Source organism: Amblyraja radiata, chromosome 20 (assembly GCF_010909765.2).
Source record: "Amblyraja radiata isolate CabotCenter1 chromosome 20, sAmbRad1.1.pri, whole genome shotgun sequence".
NCBI classification, from domain to species: Eukaryota; Metazoa; Chordata; class Chondrichthyes; order Rajiformes; family Rajidae; genus Amblyraja; species Amblyraja radiata.
The window spans coordinates 41,168,987-41,188,195 of record NC_045975.1 but is presented as its reverse complement, the minus strand read 5'-3'; the positions used below and the strand labels follow the sequence as shown (position 1 = coordinate 41,188,195).

General features: G+C 46.6%; 1 protein-coding gene across 9 annotated transcripts in view; it reads right to left on the bottom strand.

The window, feature by feature from the left end:
• Positions 1-19,209, bottom strand: part of plekha7 (pleckstrin homology domain containing A7) — a 303,895-nt gene that overhangs the window by 182,843 nt on the left and 101,843 nt on the right. Inside the window, exon 1 of one of the 9 annotated variants that reach the window (XM_033038487.1) lies at positions 7,178-7,333. The exons of 7 other annotated variants lie outside the window; for them this stretch is intronic. The gene's annotated coding sequence lies outside the window, so the exon portion shown is untranslated. Of the gene's footprint in view, positions 1-7,173; positions 7,334-19,209 lie in introns of those variants that run through there. One more of the 9 variants, XM_033038485.1, reaches the window with a different exon arrangement.

The following is a 19,209-nucleotide window of genomic DNA, read 5'->3' as shown; positions in this document are numbered from 1 at the left end:
AATCTTAACAAAGGACGTTCAACCCAAAACGTTAACTCAAACCTGTTGAGTTTAGTTTAGTTTTAAGATACAGCATGGAAACCGGCCAATTTGTGTTGATTTAATCCGTGGAAACAAATGCCACTTTGTGGAATTTACACAGAGAACGTGCCCCTAAGATACAATTGCAAAACTAATACATCAGTATAATCAACTCAGACAAAGCTTGTTTTAAAAAAGGTAATGAAGTGGAAATGACTGAAAAAAAATAAAACCTCAAATGCCACTTATTGCTCCAAACATTGAAAACATTTCTACCATAATTGTTTCTCGTTATGTTCACATTTTGTGCTTCACTTTTGTGGTTTAGAGTTTGGAGTACCGAGATACAGCATGAAAACAGACCCTTCAGCCCGCCCGTACAGCATGGAAACAGACCCTTCAGCCCGCCCGTACAGCATGGAAACAGATGCTTCAGCCCGCCCGTACCCACTGTTGCAAATCATAGTGCGGAGAGCAATCAAAACAAATTCTAGAGTCTTTAATCAGACTTAAATTAAATCAGAATTAAAAGACTTCAATCAGAATTAAAGGACGTTCTTTTAGGAAGGAGATGAGATATTTATTTAGTCAGAGGGTGATGAATCTGCGGAATTATTTGTCACAGTAGGCTGTGGAGGCCAAGTCAGTGGGTATTTTTAAGGCAGAGATAGATAGATTCTTGATTTGTACGGGTGTCAGAGGTTATGGGGAGAAGGCAAGAGAATGGGGTTAAGAGGGAGAGATAGATCAGTCATGATTGAATGGCGGAGTAGACTCGATGGGCCGAATGGCCTAATTCTACTCCTATTCCTTATGACTTTACTGGGCTTTATCTTGCACTAAACGCTTTTCCCTTTACAATGTATGTGTACACACTGAACTGCTCCATTTTAATCAGTCTTTCTGCTGACTGGATAGCACTGTACCTCGGTCACGTGGCAATAAACTAAACTAGTAGATCGTCACTGTGTGGGATTGTTGTTGGTGTATTTTCACCATTTATTCAGTGTGTGTGTGTGTGTGTGTGTGTGTGTGTGTGTGTGTGTGTGTGTGTGTGTGTGTGTGTGTGTGTGTGTGTGTGCGTGTGTGCGTGTGTGTGTGCGTGTGTACGTACTGAACTTTTTTCTCTCTCGTTTATTATATTGTGTACAATGTTTACATATTATGTTGTGCTGCAGCAAGTAAGAATCTCATTGTTCTGTCTGGGACATGAGACAATAAAGCACTTCTTGACCATTGAATCAAGGTATTTTCACCAACGGCATTTCCTTCACTGCTGAGCGATGCATATTGTTGGTCAAAATAACAAGCTCAATGCATTCCTGAGTGGGTTGTCCAAAATGGTAAAACAAAATGCAACCTCTGAAAGTCCCATTCTTTCTGACCTTTCCAAGCACCGTCTCCCACACCCACTGCCAATTACTGCTCACTGATCGCACGACAAAAGAAGTCTGGGGGGAAAATGGAAGCTATTCCCATGGCTTAGAAATGCAGGCAGCATCATCAAAGACCCACACCACCCTGGCCATGCCATCATTTTACGCACACCACTGCGGCAGTGGTACAGGAGAATGAGAACCGTGACCACCAGGGTTTACTGCACAGGGTGCTCCTGCACACTCCACACTCCACACCCTAGTCTTCCGTTGCATTCCTCAGTGAGTTGTCCAAAATGGTAAAACAAAATGCAACCTCTGAAAGTCCCATTCTGAAAGGCTCATGGACCTGGACAAGATGGCGGGTATTCGATGGTCACACCAGAGTCAACTGAGTGCCCACCTTCCTACGTCCATGCCCGCGTGTTCCTGGAGAAATGAACACGCGGTGTCCACGGGGACTCTGGAGCTGCGGGAGGTCAAGTGTATCTATCTATCTATCGCTATCTATATCTTGTATATTCTATCTATCTTATCTATCTATCTTCTATACTTATCTTCTATACTTAACTAAAACTCTCATCTTGTCCTCTTCCGGTTTGCATTGTTTTTAAATTTGCTACCCCCTCATCCCCTCCCCACCCCAACCCCCCCTCCCCACTTCACTCCCCCTTCCCCCCCACGCTATTCCCTTTATCATGTATCTGTACACCATGGATGGCTCAATTGTAATCATGTTTTATCTTTCCAACAACTTTTTGCTGTACCTCAGTACACGTGACAATAGGCCAACATCCTGATTTTAACACAAAGCATGGTCAATGGACAGGTACTTGCATAGGAGCGGTTTAGTGAGATATGGGCCAAACATGGGCAGGTGGGACGAGCAGAGATGTGGCATCTTGGTCAGCATGGGCAAGTTGGGCCTGTTTCCAAGCTGTATGGCTCAAAAACTGCAAATACGTCTAGAAACACGTGTTTTTTTTAAAAGGTGCAAATTTTCCACATAAATTCCATGAGAGTAAATTTATTCCATATCACGAATTTCTGGGTAATGATTTTTGAATTCTCTAAGAGCCAATTTATGTTTCCCTGAACAGCTGAGGCGAGAGGGTCACCTCTGGTTACTCACAGAGAGAGGTTTCACTGCAAGCAATTGCTTCAAGTTAGCACAGTGCCCATCACTACACCCTACACTGATCTGCTGTAGGGTGCATAGAATACAAATGTGGAAAAATATTGCAGTCGATTCAAAACACAAAGTGCTGGAGAAACTCGGCAGGTCAGGCAGCATCTGTGGAGGGAATCGACACACAACGTTTCAGATCGGGACCTTTCGTCAGACAGATGGTAGTAGTGGGGAGAACCCTGGGCCAGGAGTGGCCGATGAAGGGTTCTGACCCTAAGCTTCAGCCTGCAGCCTATTTCTCTTATCCAGAAATGTTGCCTGACTCGCTGACTAACTCCAACAGTTTCTATCTATCTTTGGGGTAAGACAAAGTCTGATTTTGTCCTGCACCCACCGACCGTTTAATTTACTGAGGTACAGTGAACAGCTTAGGTACATTGCCACTAGTATGTAGAGAGTGGATGAGAAAGTGGGCTGAAGGGTCTGGTGCTGTGTTGTACTAATCTACAGTATGTTCTATCTACAATTTGTTTTTTTCCTGCAGTCTTCCAAACTATGAAATTAATACGGCACAGTGGCGCAGCGTTAGAGCTGCTGCCTTACAACAAATTGGATTCCATCCTGACTGTGTTCTCCCTGTGACCGCGTGGGTATTCTCTGTGTGCTCAGGTTTCCTTCCACACTCCAATGACGTACAGGTTGAGGTTAATTGGCTTTGGTGAAGATTGTCCATTGTCCCTAGTGTGTAGAATAGTGCTAGTGTACGGGGATGGCTGGTCGGCGAGGACTCGGTGGGCCAAAGGGCCTGTTTCTACGCTGTATCTCAAAACTAAAATTCAGTTTTGAGCACATTTTTAAAAACATTCATCAAACCACATCTACTATCAGCAAGACATTCAATGTATTCTACATCATTAACACTTTCCCACGCATGATAAATGCTTCCCAATTGGAAAAAATGAACATTTAACACCTCCTTGACATGTTTTTGCACTTAATCATTCAGCATGTCTCCCTGTCACACTGTACCCCACAGGGTGACAAAGGACATTCCCTCTCAAGTCAGCACTATTCCCACACTAAGCTGTCATTATTTTCATTAAATTCCTTATTTCACAAGGTCAGATTCCAGTCACAAACCACGACTGGATGTCATTGTAGTAATAATCAGCTCAAAAACAGAGCCTAAATTGATTGAACTGATTGTTTTCAGCAGCCAAGCAGGCCCTTCGGCCCACAGAGTCGATGCCAAGCATGAATCACCCCTTCACACTAGTTCTATGTTATCCCAAGTTCTCGTCCACTCCCTACACACTGGGGACAATTTACAGAATTTACAGAAGAACATTGGGATGTGGAAGGAATGCGGAGCACCCGGAGGAACCCCACATGGTCACAGGAAGAACGTGCAAGCAGCACACAGACAGCACCTGTGGTCGGGATCAAATCCGGGTCTCGGGCGCTGTGAGGTAGCGGCTCTCCCACTGCGCCACTGTGTCGCCATTACTTTATGAAACATTTAATCAGTTGTTTAGTTTAGAGATACAGTGCAGAAACAGGCCCTTTGGCCCATCGAGTCCACACCGACCCACACATTAACACCACCCTACGCACACTAGGGACAATTATTTTCATTTACACCAGGCCAATTAACCTACAAATCTGTACATCTTTGGAGTGTGGGAAGAAACCGAAGATCTCGGAGAAAATCCACGCAGGTCACAGGGAGAACATACAAACTCCGTACAGACAGCACCCATAGTCCGGATTGAACCCGGATATCTGGCGATGTAAGACAGTAACTCTACTGCTACGCCACTGTGCCGCCCCACTTGAAGCAGACTTAAAGAAATTAGTAATTTGGTTCAGCACATGGGGCAGCACAGTGGCACAGTTGGAAGAGCTGCTGCCTCACAGCGCCAGACACCCCAGTTCGATCCTGACCTCGGGTGCTGTCTGTATGGTGTTTGCACGTTCTCCCTGTGACCGTGTGGGTTTCCTTTAGGCACTCTGGTTTCCTCCCACATCCCAAGGACGTGCGGGTTTGTAGGTTAATCGGCCCTCTGTAAATTACCCCTAGTGTGCAGGGAGTGGATGAGAAAGTGAGATAACACAGAACTAGTGTGAACGGGTGATCGATGGTCGGCATGGGCTTGGTGGGCCGAAGGGCCTGTTTCCTTGCTTTATCTCTAAAAAGGCTAATAGGTATTGAGTTAAAAATAATCACAACTTTATTTTTTAAAGTATGCAGAAGAGTTTTTAGAAGTTAAGTGAGGTGTGGAAAGCACTGAGGGCGACTTACACTCTTCAGAGTGCAGTAATGGAGGCAATGAACATTCCATCCACATCACTGGTTGGGTATGTAGCAGGGCTTCAATAATACATTAGTTGGAACAGATTGCCAACACCAGCTCTTACTGAAGGGTGATATAAATAGGCAACCTCAGACACTCACATTGCATGACATATTTAGCTATTAATCCTAAAATAACATGTGTTCGATAAGCCATTGATGTTAACTTTCTCCAGGAAACAGAAGCTTGAGAAAAATCAGCGTAATGTGGTTTTACACAACTCCAAACTTTGCTAAATGTCTTCACCATTAACTGTACATTTTCCTGTCATATTTATTAGAAGTGTCTATGTGCTTCATCGCTAGGATTTTGAATACACTCTTAAAGTCCTCCATCTCACGATCACACTCTGAATACAATATTTCATTCCATCAGAGACCCAAGGACCAGGCTCACAAAAAAAGACCCAGAGTGCTAGAGTAACTCACTGGGTCAGGCAGCAACTGTGCAGAACATGGATAGGTGATGTTTCGGGTTGAGACTTTTCTTCAGACAGTCTGAAGAAGGGTTCACACTCAAAACGTCACCTATCCATGTTCTCCACAGTTGCGGGCTGATCCTCTGAATAACACAGCAGGTTAGGCAGCATTTCTCGAAAACACAGATAGGCAGTGTTTCCTGTCGGGACCTTTCAGATTTAAAGGAGATGTGTAGAGAAAGTTTATTTTCACACAGTGGGCAGTGAGTGTGTGGAAATCGCTGCTGGGGGTGGAGGTGGAAGCAGGTACAATAGTGATGTTTAAAGGGCCTGTCCCACTTACGTGTCCTTGGCACGCAAATTACGCGACCTCGTGGTCGCGTTGAGGCACACGGGCCTCGTGTGGGCGCGCGGGGCCGGTCCCACTGAAAAGCAAGGAGGGGTATGTAGTTGTGCGCGACATCGCGCGGGGCTCCGAAATGTTTGTAGCGAACAAAATCTTTGCGCGCCAATGGCCTGTCGCGGAACTGACGGCCAAAGTGGGACAGGCCCCAGATCATGGCGCAACGCAAAGTCTCACCTCCAACAGCAGCAGAAGCAGGCAAACGATCGCCGAACTCGGCCTGGGGCTCACGGCCATTGTGGATCCAGATCCGCCCCCACTTCTACTCCCAGAGCGGGCCCAAGAAAATTGAAGATAAAAAGACACAAAATGCTGGAGTAACTCAGCGGGATTGGCAGCATCTCTGGAGAGAAGCAATGGGTGATGTTTCAGGTCAAGACCCTTCTTTCAGACTGAAGAAGAGTCTCGACACGAAACATCACCCATTGCTTCTCTCCAGAGATGCTGCCGGGCCCGCTGAGTTACTCCGGCATTTTGCGTCCATCTTTAAATGACGTCACTCGCTCCAGACGGCTGTGCGGTCGAATGAAGTCACGCGCGACCTTCGCGGGACCGTCGAGGCTCAACGCGACCATGAGGTCGCGTAATTAGCGTGCCAAGGACACGTAAGTGGGACGGGGGCTTAAGAAGCTTTTTAAGAGCCACATGGATATGCAAAGAATGGATCAGGTGCAGATGAAGGAGATGAATTTAACTTGGCATCGTGTTCAACATGGACAGTGTGGGCCGAAGGGCCTATTCCTGTGCTGACCTGGTCTATGTTCAGACCCCTTCAGTCTGAAGAAGAGTCTCGACCCGAAACCTCACCCAGATACTGCCTGACCCGCTGAGTTACTCCAGCTTTTTGTGTCTATCTTCGGTTTAAACCAGTATCTGCAGTTCCTTCCTACACACTATGTTCAATGTTCTCCACCTCACCCTCACGTTTTGAAAACCACCTTTCGTTTACCTGCTCTGGATACAGAAGTAGACTCGCATGGCAATTTGATGGTCTGGGTCCCAGATCTATTTCACTGCAGTAACAGAATTATAGACTCACTATCATCCAACTACAATGATGTCGGTCTGGTGGACTTGCTTGGTCACATTTCAGTCTGTGGGCGATATAAGAAATCTAGAAATATCACGTTAAAGCAGATTGAGGCATAGTGGGTAGGGCCACTGCCTCAGTGTGTCAAGCCTCAGTGTGTCAACCCACAGTGTGTCGAGCCACAATGTGCCGAGCCACAGTGTGTAGACCCACTGATCACAGATCCTGAGATCAGGGTTCGATCCTGACCTCGGGGGTCACCATGTCTCACACATCTTTCATTGTAGCAAGCGCGGTGAAAACAAGCAGAGCCAGTTGCTGTCGGCACAGCCCACAACTGGAATTTAAACAACCTCGACAGTGACATTTCATGACACAAAAGGAAAGAACTGGATTCATAAAACCATGGCAACCAGACAATGTTTTGTAAAGTCATACGCACCTACCTTGCAAACTCAGAGAGGAGCGGGAGTGCGATGTGTGTACAGAGAGAGACCAGAACAAATCCACAGGCACCAGGAGCTGGAGTTACACCATCCACCCTCTTCCCACTCCACTTCGCAGTGACACCACCAAACACATTCCCGCATGAAAGTGGGTGAAGCAATCTTTACTCCCACAAGGTGCACTCCCTTCTAGGTCATCAGACATAAATAGTATCAGCCTATCTGACACGCCTCTCACAGGCATCTCCATTAACTACTGGCTCAACCAAAAGGAACTTTTAACAATAGCCACATAACACCTCCGCACAAAAACATACACTTGTGACGCATCGCACCAACTATTCCAGATCCCCAACTACTTGTACAACTGAAACTAAACTAAATCTATGACAGAGCATTAAGCAGACACTGAATTTATTGACGGTGCAACTATTTCTCGTGCACGCTAAAAAGTTTACAATGTTCAGAAGGAGGAAGGAGAAAGGTCACTCTGATGTAAATCTGACTTTAACTGGTATCAAACCAAGTAACTGTCGTGTGTGATCCCAGCGAGAATTAAACAGGATCATAGAGCTAAGCAGCATGGAAACAGGCCCTTCGTCACAACCTGCCCACACTGACCAAGGTGTCCCATCAATGCTCGTCGCACATGCCTGCATTTGGTCCATATCCCCCTAAAACTTCTCTACCCACAGATCTAAATGGCTTTTAAATGTTATTACAGTCCCTGCCTCACCTACCTCCTCTGGCAGCTCGTTCCATACACCCACCACCCACTGTGTGAAAACGTTGCCCCTCCAGTCCGATGAAATAGTTCCCCTCTTAACTTAAACCTATGTCATCTGATTCTTGAATCCCCTACTCTGGGTGAAACACTGTGTGCATTCACCCTATCTATTCCGCTCATGATTTTATACACACATGGAAAGCAAATGTCTGACATTGTCAAGTATGAGATAGAAAATGCAGTTGGTCCATCGCGGGTACTTCCCTCCCCACCACACACTGCCCGCTCCATCACGGGTACTCACCTCCCCACCACACACTGCCCGCTCCATCATGGGTACTGCCCTCCCTACCACACACTGCCCACTCCATCACGGGTACTCACCTCCCCACCACACACTGCCCACTCCATCACGGGTACTCACCTCCCCACCACACACTGCCCACTCCATCACGGGTACTCACCTCCCCACCACACACTGCCCGCTCCATCATGGGTACTCACCTCCCCACCACACACTGCCCGCTCCATCACGGGTACTGCCCTCCCCACCACACACTGCCCGCTCCATCACGGGTACTGCCCTCCCCACCACACACTGCCCGCTCCATCACGGGTACTGCCCTCCCCACCACACACTGCCCACTCCATCACGGGTACTGACCTCCCCACCACACACTGCCCGCTCCATTGCGGGTACTGACCTCCCCACCACACACTGCCCGCTCCATCATGGGTACTGACCTCCCCACCACACACTGCCCGCTCCATCACGGGTACTGCCCTCCCCACCGCACACTGCCCGCTCCATCGCGGGTACTCACCTCCCCACCATTGAAGGGATCTGCAGGAGGCACTACCTTGAAAAGGCAGCCAGCATCATCAGAGACCCACACCACCCTGACCATGCTCTCATCTCGCTGCTACCATCAGGAAGAAGGCACAGGAGCCTGAAAACCATGACCTCTAGGTTCAGGAACAGCTTCCCAACAACCCTTGATCACTGCACAACATTAACCTCAACTATGAAACTATGTTGTATTCGCATCACTATTCCACGTTGAAATTGATGTGATGCGAGTTGTTACGTCAGGAGGACCATTAAATGTGCACTGCACACACTATCACAGTCTAACAGTAACAGGCAATCAAATCAACACACAAACCATTTTCTAAAAAAGGTTTTCTTTACTGCAAAAACTTAAGCCCCTGTCCCACTTACGTGTCCTTGGCACGCTAATTACGTGGCCTCGTCGTCGCTTGAGACGCGACGGTCCAGCGAAGGTCACGCGCGACTTCATGTGTCCGCACAGCCATCTGGAGCACGTGACATCATTTGAAGATGGACACAAAATGCTGGAGTAACTCAGCGGGACCGGCAACATCTCGGGAGAGAAGGAATGGATGATGTTTCGGGTCGAGACCCTTCTTCAGTCTGAAAGAAGGGTCTTGACCCGAAACGTCATCCATTCCTTCTCTCCAGAGAGGCTGCCGGTCCCGCTGAGTTACTCATGCATTTTGTGTCTATCTTCAATTTTCTTGGCCCCGCTCTGGGAGTAGAAGTGGGGGTGGACCGGATCCGCAACGGCCGTGAGCCCCAGGCCGAGTTCGACGATCGTATGCCTGCTACTGTTGCTGTTGAAGGTGAGACGTTGCATCGCGCCAGGGTCTTGGACCTGTCCCACTTTCGCCGTCAGTTACGCGACAAGCCGGTGGCGCTCAAAGATTTTGTTCGGTACAAAATCCCGGAGCGCCGCGCGATACCGCACACAACTCCATACCCCTCCGTGCTTCTCAGTGGGACCGGCCCTGCGTGGCCATACGATGCCCGTGCGCCTCAAGGCGTAAATTGCGTGCCAAGGATACGTAAGTGGGACAGGGCCTTTACAGTATTTTATTTGAAGTTTTTGCATGCTCCTTTATAACATTTTACAACAGGACAACTTGATTATTATAACAAGGACAACTTCAATTCTTGATTTATTTATGAAATATTGGTCATATATTTGGTGCACAAATGCTCCAAAATAAGGCTCAGAATGCACCAGAGAGCATCTAAAACCCCTTAAGTGGGCCCTGGACCCCGGCCGCGAGGGGCTTCACGCTCGTGATGTGCGCTGCGCGCACATTATTTCACATACAGTTTTTGTAATCCTGTCATGCCACCCCACTTTTTGAAAAGCTTCGTACGGGCCTATGCATTTTTTGCACATTTTGTACTAATTATTGATGTTTTTGATTATTATATATTATCTCAGGTTATTATGTTTACAGGCCTGTTATGTTGCTGAAAGTAAGAATGTCATTGTTCCATAGTCTGTATTTATGACAATAAAACACTCTTGACTCTACGGGGTGTAGCCACATACAACTGAAATGTATACAACATCTTGAAGGGCAAAACATCACCACAAATGTTCACAGACACAACGAGCGGAAACTTGGATTTTGGATCCTGCTCTTATCTTCTGTAGAAAAGAACACACGGAAGGACCGCTCAGAAGCTTGATGAGGGAGGGGAAGAAGCCGTTTCATTTTTGCTGAGCATGTCCCTACATTGGAAATCATTCTGCCTCTGATCTCAGTGCTTCTCACTCCAAGGTGGCATAATGAAAATGACAGCAAGCGGAGAGAAGATTTAATACACACCTCTGATCAGACGTGTGAAACCTACCATGAGGACAGTGAAGGTTTGGCCTGAGGGGGCTGTCTCTGTTTTACAGCAGCAGTTTCAGCAGACAGACTGGAGTCTGTTTGCTACTCAGTCCACCTTCAATTCACAAGTGGACATCAACTCATACACCTCAACAGTTATGGACTATATAAAATTCTGCACCGATAATGTCACTACCCACAAAGAGATAAAGACCTTCCCTAACCAGAAGCCGTGGATGAGCAGGGAGGTCAGACTCCTACTGAAGGCTCGCGATGCCGCTTTCAGATCTGGCAACGCTGAGGGATACAGCTCATCCAGGGCCAATCTGAAAATGGGAATGAGGAATGCCAAACTCAATCACAAACGGCGGATTGAGGAGCACTTCCAAAACAACTCTGACCCCAGGCGCATGTGGCAAGGAATCAAATCCCTTGCCAATTACCATAAAGTTAACACCCCTCCCCCAGACAACGCCACCCTTCCTGACGAGCTAAACCACTTCTATGCTCGCTTTGACCGGGACAACAAAACCCCAGCCATCAAAGTTGCTCCACCCCCGAATGAACAACCCCTCAGTCTCGCCACCTCTGCTGTACAAGATGCACTGAGCAAGGTGAATGAGCGCAAAGCTGCCGGCCCCGGTGGCATCCCTGGCCGGGTGCTTAGGGCATGTGCTGGACAACTATCCCCAGTCTTCACCGACATTTTCAATCTCTCACTGGCCCAGGGTGTTGTCCCCACTTGCCTCAAGACATCAACCATCGTGCCAATGACCAAACAGTCAGCCACAGGGAGTCTCAACGATTTCCGCCCAGTGGCACTAACCCCTGTCATTGCTAAGTACTTTGAGCGGCTGATCTTGGCTCACCTCAAAGCCAGCCTCCCCCCCACACTGGAGCCCCATCAGTTTGCCTACCGGGCCAACAGGTCTACAGAGGACGCCATATCGGCGGCCCTACACTCTGCCCTGACCCACCTGGACAACAACAACTCCTACATCAGGTTGCTGTTCATTGATTTCAGCTCTGCCTTTAACACTGTCATCCCCGCCAGCTTGATCACCAAACTCAGCGGACTTGGCATCTCCACCTCCCTCTGCAACTGGACACTGGATTTCCTCACCAACAGACCACAGTCTGTTAGGGTCAACAACCTCACCTCCTCCACTATAACACTGAACACCAGCGTGCCACAGGGCTGTGTGCTCAGCCCTCTCCTCTACTCCCTCTTCACCCACGACTGCATCCCTAAGTACGGATCCAACGCCATAATTAAGTTTGCTGACGACACCACGGTGGTAGGACTGATCAGTGACAACGATGAGTCAGCCTACAGAGAGGAGGTCCAGCACCTGACAACCTGGTGTGCCAACAATAACCTCGTCCTCAACTCCAAGAAGACGAAGGAAATTATTGTCGACTTCAGGAAGGTCAGAGGAGGCAGTCATACCCCCATCCATATAAACGGGACTGAGGTGGAGCGCGTCTCCAGCTACAAATTCCTCGGGGTACATATCTCGGAGGATTTGTCCTGGTCCCTCAACACCTCCAAGCTGATCAAAAAGGCATGGCAGCGCCTTTACTTCCTGAGGAGGCTCAAGAAAGCCCACCTGTCCCCCCAGATCCTGACCAACTTCTACCGCTGTACCATCGAGAGCATCCTGACCACCTGCTTCACAGTATGGTACAGCAGCTGCACTGTTGCGGACAGGAAGGCACTACAACGGGTGGTGAAAACCGCGCAGCACATCATCGGTGCCCCGCTCCCTGCCATGGATGCCCTCCACCGAAAACGTTGTCTGAGACGGGCTGGGAAGATCATTAAAGACCCCTCCCACCCCAACCATGGACTGTTTGCCCTCCTCCCATCAGGGAGGCGGTACAGGAGCCTCAGGTCTCGTACCAGTAGGATGAGGAACAGCTTCTACAATTATACCATCACATTGCTGAACTCGGAGTCCCGCCGATAGATTTCTCCGGTCCCTCCGTTCCCATTGTTTAATTATTCTGTATTTTCTTTTTTTTAAATTTCTATATGCACTACTACTACGGACTGACGCAAAACTGCATTTCGTTGTACCCATACTCAGTATTTGTGCAATGACATTAAAGTTGAATTGAAGGGCTAAATCTCTGCTGAAACAGTATGGGGGAGTTGCCCTTAGACTTAATTACAGGGAGACGGCAGGAGAATGGGGTTGAGAGGGAAAGATAGATCAGCCATGATCTAATGGCAGTAGACTCAATGGACCATATGGCCTAATTCTTCTCCTATGACAGGGGGCCAAGGGGGTGGAAGATTGCAACCTTCACGTGGTCCGCCCTGTTTTGACTAATGCAATCAACTAGACGTGCACAAACAGAAGATCAAATAGAACAAGTTGTCCTACAACTTTAAGCTGTGCATGCCACACGAAAGAAGAAGAAGAAGAAGAAGGGATTGTCCTATTGGACAAGTATAATTCTTTTGAACAGATATGGTCTCCATATATACAGTATTTAGAGAAGTAGCTGTTCTTGGCAACACAGCTCGGCGTGCACCCTGCGGGATTTGGTGAGAATAATTCATTTTTATATTGGAATTAACATATATGTCTTTATTGATACTATCACTTGTAGTGGTGTTATTAATAATACATATTGTGGTTACTCAAATTTTTTTTTTTTTTTTTTTTTTTTTTTTCGTTTCTCTTTTCTTTCTTATATATAATCAAATTATTATTTAATCACTCTCTTAATGATTTATAACTGTTCTATTCTTTCTCTATCATTATTTCTAAAAAAATAGTAGATAAGTATTACTAGTGTTTTACTTAATGCAAATTGAATTAATTTGATATAAAGTTGTTTGAAGCATTGTAATTGATTACCTTTAATAAAAAAATATATTAAAAAAAAAGAAGAAGAAGGGGGCCAAGGAGCATGAATCAAGAATGAGGGTGGACTGTCAGAACCCAGGGTGGAAAAATTAAATACTAGAGGGCATAGCTTTAAGGTGAGAGGGGCAAAGTTTACAGATGACATGCAGGACAGGTTTTGTTTTTACACAGGTTGGTCGCAAGTACCTGGGGTGGAGGTGGAGGCAAATACTTCTGGGCATTTAATAGACCGTTGGATCGGCACATGAATATTCAGGCAATACAGGGATATGGATTATGTAGTTGAGAGATGGTCTTGAGGATGTTTGGCACAGACATTGTGGGCCGAACTGTTCCATATTCTATGATTCAAAGGTCAGATGATTAAGATAATTCCCTAACAATGGGGTCATGATATCTTGCAAATGTTTTGACGATACAGTTACTGTCATTGTTTAATCCTGTCAGGCATTGATCAAAGCAAACACAATTCTTTAGACACTTCAAGCATGATAATCAATCGGATTAAGCAGGATTTGTTTTATTAACAAGTGATTATCCAATTTCAATAGGATGCCTGGTGCCTCGATGGTAGTCACATGGTCACGTTTACAATATCTCAAATTGGGCATAGAGTTGTACAGCATCGAAACAGGCCCTTCAGCCCAATTAGTTCATGCTGATCACGATGCCCCATCTAAGCTAGTCCCATTTGCCCGAGAGTGACCCAGATCCCTCTAAACCTTTCCTATCGACATACAGGGCAAGATTAGCAAATTTGCTGATTATATAAAAGTGAGTGGTTTTGCAGATAATGAAGCAGGATCTGGATCGATTGGCCAGGTGGGCGGAGGAATGGTTGATGAAATTTAATACAGAGATGTGTGAGTTGTTGCATTTTGGGACGTCGAACAAGGGCAGGACCAACACAGTGAATGGTAGGCCTCTGGGTAGTGTTGCAGAGCAGAGGGATCGAGGAGTACAGGTGCATGGTTCCTTGAAGGTCGAGTCGCAGGTAGATAAGGTGGTCAAAATGGCTTTTGGCACTTTGGCCTTCATCGGTCAGAGTATTGAGTATAGGAGTTGGGAGGTGATGTTGCATTTGTACAAGACGTGGGTGAATCCGCATTTAGAATAGTGTGTACAGTTCAGGGCACCATGTTATAGGAAAGATAATGTCAAGCTTGAAAGGGTTTAGAAAAGATTTACGAGGATGTTGACAAAACTCGAGGGTGTGAGCTATAGGGAAAGGTTGAGTAGGCTGGGTCTCTATTCCATGGAGTGCAGGAGGATGAGGGGAGATCTTATAGAGGTATACAAAATCATGAGAGGAATAGATCGGGTAGATGCACAGAGTCTCTTGCCCAGAGTAGGGGAATCGAGGACCAGAGGACATAGGTTCAAGGTGTAGGGGAAAAGATTTAATAGGAATCCGAGGGGTAACTTTTTCACACAAAGTGTTGTGGGTGTATGGAACAAGCTGACAGAAGAGATAGTTGAGGCTGGGACTATCCCAATTATTTAAGAAACAGTTAGACAGGTACATGGATAGGATAGGCTTGGAGAGATATGGACCAAGCACAAGCAAGTGGGACTAGTGTAGCTGGGACATTGTTGGCCAGTGTGGGCAAGTTGGGCGTGTTTCCACACTGTATTACTCTATGACTCCATGACCTGTCCATGTGCCTTTTAATGTTGTTGTGGTTATTGTACCTGCTTCAACTACCTCCTCCGGATGATTTCCCTTTGTAAAATTATAAATATAGGTCTATTATTGACATGTACAGAGATAGAATGAAAAACTTTTGTTTGCGAGTTATCCGATCAAATAAGATAATACTATACACGATTCTTATCAAGGCACACACAAGGACACAGGTTGTGCAAAGGAAAAAATACCAGAGTGCGGAATATAATTTGCAGCATTGTGGCAGTACGGTTCTAGAGAAAAGAGTGCAGTGTGTGCAATGAGGTAGGTTGGAAGATTGGGTCTACATCATAACTTATGGAAGGACCATTCAAAAACCTGATACTATTGTGTAAAAATGTCCACCCTTGTAAACAGAGACTACAGACATCCCAAATGTAGTTTTAAAAAAAACTGCAAATGTTAATTTATAACCCAAGGTAAACACAAAGTGCTGGAGTAACTCAGCGGGTCAGGCAGCATCTCAGGCGGAACATGGATAGGTGACGTTTTGGGTCGAGACCCTCTGGAGAAAATGGAGGTGTGAAATTTCTGAGGAATGGTCCCAAACCGAAACGTCATCTATCCATAGGACTAGCTTAGATTGGTCGGCATGTACAAGTTGGGCCGAAGGAGCTGTTTCCATGATGTGCGAATCAACTGGAGATAAAGGATGGGTGATATTTCTGGTCAGGACACTTCTGACTTCATCACCCATCCATTGTCTCCAGAGATGCCAGACAAGCTGAGTTACTTCAGCACTTTGTGTCTACCCAAAATGTAGTAACCATACACCATCTTTCATCCACCACTTTAAAAGGATGCCACAACCTAAAATCTTGTGCAAGTTACAAATAAATTTCACAGTACTGTACTCACCACAGTTATAAATTTCACTTGCAGGGAAAGTTTGGCCGAATGCCAGGCAGCTCGGAATGAAAAATCTTCTGCAGAATCAGAAAGCAAAGACACACAGATCTTGCCCTTGGTGGACAGCGCGCCGCTCAAGATAACAGATCCAGAGGTCTTTATTGCCCCATCGTCTCACCACAGTGAGTCTCCGTCCCACTCAAAGCCAAAGAGGTTTTGCTGGCCTGCAGCACAGGGTCCCATCAGCTGCATAATATGTCACTCACTGCAGAACCCACTCCTCTTTGCCACATTCTGTACTCCTCGAGGATTCTCTACAACTCAGCTACAGAAAGCAGAAGACACTAGCTCACCACATCAGACGAGCCATGCCTGGCTCCCTTCCAGCCCCCGCTCTGTAGCATTGCACACACGGCAGACCCATCACAGCAGCTAATGAATATGGAGTGTACATTCTTGCGCGTTAGCCATGGGAGCAGCTCATTCAAGAAGCACGCCATTTATTTGTCTCTCTCTTCAAAGCACGGTAAGCAGCACAATCTGCTGCAAAGGCAGCATTTGAAGCAAATGAACAGTGTCACAACTTTGAAGTTAGACTTTATTCCTTGGAGCGCAGGAGGATGGGATGATCTTGTACAAGATCATGAGAGGGATAGATCAGGCAAATGTAGTATTTTACCCCACAAAGTAGGGGAATCAAGAATCAGACAACATAGGTTTAAGGTGAGGGGAGAAAGATTTAATAGGAACCTGAGGGGCAACATTTTTATTTACCCAAAAGGTGGTGGGTGTAAGGAACGAGTTACCAGAGGAGGTAGTTGAGACAAGTACTATCGCAATGTTTAAGAAACATTTAGACAAGTACATGGATAGGAGAGGTTTAGAGGGATATGGACCAAATGCAGGCAAGTGGGACAAGTATAGATGGGACATGTTGGTTGGCAGGGGCAAGTTGGGCTGAAGGGCCTGTTTCCACGCTGTATCACTCTATGACTATGATATTCAATAGACTAATAGTTTTAACTGTGTTTGACACAAAAGCAACAGCACACAGAATTAAGTGAATCAGATACCTTTACTTCTAAAATGCGTCTTTCACAAATGTCATGATATGGCGAGTCTTCCGACAGTAACGCCATGTTAAAGCAGACACATTTACTTTTGTCTTTTAATGGGATAGAACATCGTTTGAGCGTAACACTGAGTGCTGGAAAAATTCAGTGGGTCAGGCAGCATCTGGGGAGGGAATTGACAGAAGACGTTTGAGGGAGAGAACCTTCTTCAGTCATCCCAGCTTCCAGTCTGACATCCGGAGACAGAATATAAACTCGGAGACCATTTCATCGAATACTTGCACCTCGTCCGCCATGGCCTGCTGGATCTCCCGGCTGCCAACCATTCAGTGCCCATTACCACACTTTTTCTCTTCCTCGTTCTTCTGATAAACTTCCTATTTTATCTCTGCTTTGTTGTCACCTTCTCCTCGCTAACAATGATCTATTCTACATTTTCCTTGAACTTCATCTCTTTTGATGTCTTGTTTTCACACCTTCCCCTACCATATCTCTGTGTCTCCCTCTCCCCTGACTTTCAGTCTGAAGAAGGACCTCGACCTGAAACGTCACCCATTCCTTCTATCCAGAGATGGAGTTACGCCAGCATTTCGTGTCTACCCGAACTGACCTTTCTGTCCGGGGCCTCCTCCATTGCCAGAGTGAGGCCGCATGCAAACTGGAGGAACAGCACCTCATATTCCACTTAGGCAGCTTACACCCCAACAGTGAACTCTCCAATTTTAGGTAACAAACCAAAACTCCTCCCCCTTCCTTTGACCCTTCCCCCCGCACCTCCACCCCACCTCTCCCCTGTGCCCCGCCTAGACTCACACTGACTTCTCCCCTCTCTACTTCCACCTACATTCCTTCATCCAGCTTCACAATTTATAACTCTTCAATCCTTTTCTCTCACACCTTTTGGCTTTTCATCCCTGGCCTTTGTCCAACCATCTGCCTATCAAAACCCCCTTCACCTGTATCAACCTATTATTTGGCAGCTTTTTCCTGCTCCTCCTCTCCTCCAGCTTCACCCCACCCCCCTCACTCTTCCAATCAAACAGACAACCTGAAATATCACCGATCCATGTTCTCCGAAGACGCTGCCTAACCTGCTGAGTTAGTCCAAATACATTTATTTATTTCACTCCAGCATTGAGTTTGTGAAGGGCTGCAAGGGTGTGCACGCACCACCACTTGTAGGTTTAGGTTTATTGTTGTCACATGTACTGAGGTACAGTGGAAAGCTTGATTTTGTATGGTATCCGAACAGATCAGGTAATACTGTACACAAATACAACCAAGTCCAACTCAAGCTCAACATCAGAGTGGAAGATACAGAGTGCAGAATATATTTCTCAGCATTGTAGCGCATCAGACACAAAATGCTTGAGTAATTCAGTGGGACAGGCAGCATCTCTAGAGAGAAGGAACAGGTGATGTTTAGGGTCGAGACCCTTCTTCTGAGCGTTCTCGACCCAAAACGTCACCTGTTCCTTCCCTCCAGAGATGCTGCTTGGCCGGCTGAGTTACTCCAGCTTTTTATATCTGCCTTTGGTTTAAACCAGCATCTGCAGTTCCTTCTCACACATTGTAGCACATCAGTTCCATAGACAAAGTCCAATGTCCGCAACTGGGGTAGAGGCGAATCAAACAGTACCCCAGTTTATGGAAGGGCCATAAGGACAGGTACATGGATAGGACAGGTTTGGAGGGTTATGGACTAAGCACAAGCAAATGGGACTAGGGTCGCTGGGAGATTGTTGGCCGGTGTGGGCAAGTTGGGCCAAAGGGCCCGTTTCCACACTGTATCACTCTATGACTCTATAACCGTTCAAAAGCCTGATAACAGAGGGGAAGGAGCGGTTCCTGAGTCTGGTGCTGCGCGCTTTCAAGCTTCTGCACCTTCTGCTGGATGGGAGCGGGGAGAAAGAGAAATGATCGGGGAGGGACAAGTCTTTGATTATGTTTGCTGCTTTTCCAAGGCAGTGTGATGTGTAGATGGAGTCGATGGCGAAGAGTCTGTGTAATGGACTGGTTAAATATCCACAACTCTCTGCAATTGCTTGCGGTATACACTGCTCTGCATGCTGATTTAATACATCCTGGAATCAGACATCTGTCACGGCTAATTGGAGACACGAGTAACTGCAGAGTGTTCATTACAGTTACAGCACAAATCT